Source organism: Metopolophium dirhodum, chromosome 6, assembly GCF_019925205.1.
Source record: "Metopolophium dirhodum isolate CAU chromosome 6, ASM1992520v1, whole genome shotgun sequence".
Classification (NCBI taxonomy): Eukaryota; Metazoa; Arthropoda; class Insecta; order Hemiptera; family Aphididae; genus Metopolophium; species Metopolophium dirhodum.
Genome location: NC_083565.1, coordinates 36447021 through 36451866, shown reverse-complemented (window position 1 = coordinate 36451866; position 4846 = coordinate 36447021). Strand labels below are relative to the sequence as shown.

The 4846-nt window shown below is 29.5% G+C and overlaps 1 non-coding gene across 1 annotated transcript; it reads left to right on the top strand.

Moving 5' to 3' along the window:
• The first annotated feature begins 4095 nt into the window (after positions 1 to 4095).
• Positions 4096 to 4291, top strand: LOC132947976 (U2 spliceosomal RNA). The gene has a single exon (XR_009664973.1). It is a non-coding gene; the product is annotated as a U2 spliceosomal RNA (small nuclear RNA).
• The last annotated feature ends 555 nt before the right edge of the window (positions 4292 to 4846 follow it).

The window sequence follows — 4846 nt, the reverse complement described above, 5'->3', positions numbered from 1 at the left end:
TTGGTGTATACATTTTATTAATAAATATAGAGTAGGACTGAGTACGAACATAAACGTAACTAGGGTTAAAATTCTGTGGGGGGATACAGCGTACCTAGCAAAACTATCTATTTAAAATAACCCATATAGGCTCATAATATTATCTAAATCAATAAGGGATCTTTTATTTTTGGTTGTGGGGGGGGGGGGGTACTAAATCGTAGTCAGTGTGCTAAGCACCCCTTAGTTGCACCACTGACTAAGTACTTGGTAGTTTTGCAAGATAATAGGAGTACTATTAAGACAGACATAAACCTTATTTTAACAAAACATAATATATTGTTATACATGGACGACACATTGTCTGGAGTTTTAAGTGAATAATAATTATATAAACCAAAATAAATGTTGTTTTAATATATTAATGTTTGTGTTTAGGCTACTATATTACTATAGTAAGCTAAGAATCTAAAAAAATATTGTTTATTGGCACACAAAATCGTTATAATGTAATATGTTGAAGAGCTGCTAATAAACAAACAACTCTACCTAAACATATGTTTTTTTTTGATTTGGACCAAAGGCAACTAGTATGGATATGACATATGCGGACGCAATAGCTGAAGGTTTCAAATGAAGTGCAAAAATACTTGGTCTTACATTCAATACATTTATTATAAATACGTATTTAAATTGTACATTAAATAAACACATAAAAAGAACAATAGTCAATAATACTAGAACTTTAAATATTAAATACCTTGTAAGAATTTGGAGTTTTGGCACCACCAAAAACTACCCATGACCAAAGGGGAACACTTTGGTCGTGACCTATATGAGCCGCACCACGTGTGACCCGAGGGCCAAGTCGGTGGAACTCATAGGTTTTGTTACACGCATTAAAAAATAAATTTTAAAGATTTATATAAAGATTGTATTAATTGAGAATAAGAATAAATTAGGTAATCATGTGATTGTATTTTACATGGTTATATAGTAATATATGTAAAACAAAATAATAATAATCAATTTGGCACATGGCAATGGCAATAAAATTATGGAATTTTGTCATTTTTTCCGGCCCACGGGAAGCGACGCAACATATCGATTTTCCCTCACAGGGTTACCGGAAAAATCATGTGTGAGAATAAAAAATGTAGGGACCTGCGTCTTGCGATGCCTCAACAATATACGTGCTTGTGTAGGGAGGGGGACAGGGGAAGAGACAAAATCAATATATTACGATATTTGACAACGACCGACAATTTGTGCTGTGCCTTGAATGGAGATTCCATGTCTGGTCTGCTTGGCCACCAGCGGCCCATCGTTGAAGCTTAGGCCATCATGGCGGTGTTTTCACGAAAAAAGAAACAGATTCAAAACGACGGCGTTCGTGGTCAGTTAGTCACGAGGTTTTTTCTGTCGATGGTCTCGGAGACGTAACGTGTGAAAAGGTCGTCGGTTGAAAAAATGAAAAGACGTGTAGATACAACATTTCCATACAAAAATAATAATATTATCAATGAATTTTGATTCAGATTATTCCACCTATTGAAAAAAAAAACCCTTTACTTCAAAATTATAAATTAATTATCTTTTTTTCTCATTTAGATTGTATTTATACTATGACAAAATACATGTATAAATTGTAGATACGTATGGTATTACCAGGTGTAGTAGCTAAAAATGGCTTGTTAATATCAATAAAAAAAACTACATAATATATTTATTTTATACCCAATTTTTTTTCTGCTACTTAAAATAATTAAATGGCTAACTGTCCATTGGATTTCCATACTCTGTGGATTTTGATGTGAAAAATCTGTATACAACATTTTTACAAGATGTCTCTCATTTTGCGATGAATGTATTAATATTATGTATTGATTAATTAGCTTATTATTTTTTATTATTTTTTGTTTGTGTCATCACCTTTTATCAGTGGCGACTCTCCTATAGGGGAATAGTAAGTTCCTACACGAGAGTAGCAGGTAAACAATTACATACGTTAGTTCCTACACGGACATAATATGTAAGTTCCTACACGGTAAAAACCAGGACGTATATTAGTTCCTACACGGCGGAAAAAGGTACATATGTAAGTTCCTACACGACGGAAAAGGTTAAATATGTATATACGAATTAAAAAAAATTAGTATATGATGATTAAAAAATATAATAAAAATCGCATAATGCAAAATTTTATATTTTTTAAGGTTTATTTCTATAACTTAAATTTAACATAATCGTATTGGTTAATTTTGTTTGATGTATAATCTGAATTTTTTTCATTTATGCCACAGCACCAACAGGCGTATCGTTTTAATAATACTTGGTCCAGTCGTAACTAATATACACTCAAATATACTTAATTTAAAGCAAAACGTATAACTCAAATTTTTATCACCAACATCCTACATATTTTTAAAATTATTGAAATTCTCAAACGTATTCATGTAAATACATATTATATTAAAATAAGAACCACAATTAGTCACGAAATACCAAAAATCAGTAAAAAAAATACGCTGAAAAAGAAGATTTCATAAATGAACAAATTTTAGATTATACAACGAACAAAATTAATCAATACGATTATGTTAAGTTTTTAAGTTATAGAAATAAACCTCATAAAATATAAAATTTCGTATTATGCGAATTTTTATATTTTTTTAATCACCATATTATTATATTATATTTATTTGTGAAAATGCTCTATAATGATCTTTATTATATTTTTTAATCATAATATATTTATTTTTTTAAATTCATATATACTTTATATTATATTATATAAATTACTTTATTCACAATAATATCATCAAATATACTTGGTAAAATCATAGGCTGACTGACCGTTTTCGCTCAGAATCGTTTTTCTTATACAATGATATTATATCATTGAATTCAAATTTAACACCATCTATGACAATGACCCACTTGTAACCTACTATACAGCAGAGCGACATCCACTAACCTAACCCACCTTTATTTAGTTGCATAGTATAAAATAGTAAATTAAATAAAAATTATCTTAATTTATTGTAGATTTTGTGGGGAATAATGTGATTTTTTTATATTATTATTATAATTTTTTGTGTGTTTGGCATCTTCTTTTAGGACAATAAAAATGCATCAATTTTCTTCAACAGTACCTTTTCTAGTTGGAAAGCGAATATAGTTCTGTACTTAGGGGGTTAAAAAGTAATCAGTAATAGTTAGGAAAAACAAACAAATTAATAAAGAACTGAGATTTTTACGCAAAACCAGTTATCAAAAAAACTTTGTACCTTACTCTTAAAAAATACTCTTACATGCTTCACTTTTTCACAGAATGTTTACATTAGCATTTTTCTATACACCATATAATTTTCAAAATATTTTTACTTGTTTTGAGATGTTTACGGACATTTCCAGTTTTAATTTTTTTAGTTTTTTTTTCTTTAACGTCAATAAAAATTTATTTGATTGTCAAAAAGTCTCAAAATGTAATAGAATGCCAGCTTAACTGACCTATTGTATTAGTAATAACAATATAAATATAATATAAAATATACTAGGCTAACAAAGCTTAATGATTTTCAATTTTCAATTTTTCAGCCCCTTAAAATATGGATTTTTTTTCAAAAATTCCATGAAATAATTGCATTAGGTACATATTTTTTTTTTTTTTTTTAATTTTTTATTTACAATCTGTTACATAAAATGAACAATAAGTAAAATAGATAAGTGAATAAAAGTGGCTTGAGGAAAGGACAGATTTAAGATGCCTTCCAGTGAAGACACTTTGTCAGCTATTTATATACATTTCTATAAGTTAACAATAAAGTTATAAATAAAATTAGGCAATTAACTAAATTAATAGGTCCCGACACCACCGCCTTTTTAGTCTTTTCCTAGGATTGTCGGGTATGTTTGCTGACGCAAGTCCTTTGATTAGGGGATTATCATGGTTTTTAGCAGATAAGTTAAATCGTCTATAAAAAGTTCTAGCTACATCGCAGACGGGTGATATGGCAAGATCGTTATGTAAGGTCTGGTTGGACACGTAAAAAGGTGCTTTAGTTATAGCTCGGAGCGTTTTGGATTGGAAGCGTTGAATACGGTTAGTGTTTGAAATTTTTGCAGGGCTCCGTAATTGAATGGCTAAGATCAAGTGTAGTATCTGTTCTTATCAGCTTAACATCTGGTACATCACCTATATGGTGGTTCATATGTTAAACTATTTTTTTCAAATTTGGTGGAGAATAGGAGCTTGCTCCTGCTCCACCGTGGGTTGGCCTGGAGTTGCACTAGGTACATATAAATATTTATTTTGGGCAAATCTGATTTTAAAACAAAAAAAATGATTCATAAAGAACATAATTTAGAAGCTTATAAAAGTAACCATTTTTTCAAAGTTACAACTTACAATGAACATCAGGAATTAGGCTGCGTACGAGTTGATTCCTGGGTCATCAAGAGGTATATATAAGTGTTGATTCCCTGGTCATTATATATTATTTTCAATATTTAGTCAAATATTCAGCCTATTAGCCTAACTCAAGAAACACTACGAGTAGGTTGGCAGACAAGTTTCTCAAAAATGTTGTTCTCTTTAGTTTTTTTATATTTTGAAAACCATTTAATTTTTTTCTGAAAAATTATTAGTAAAAAAATTTAGTAAGTAAAAAATTATTTAAAACATTTAGTAATAAGGTAAAAATGTATTATTAAAAAAATTTAGTAATTTGTTAAGAATGTATAACACATTGCTTTTAAAAATTGGTATCTGGTAATGAGATTACCAGTACACCGTGACATATAATGACCCGGGAATCAACTAATACATAAAGTAGGTCTCGGGAATCAACTCACCTACTGCGAG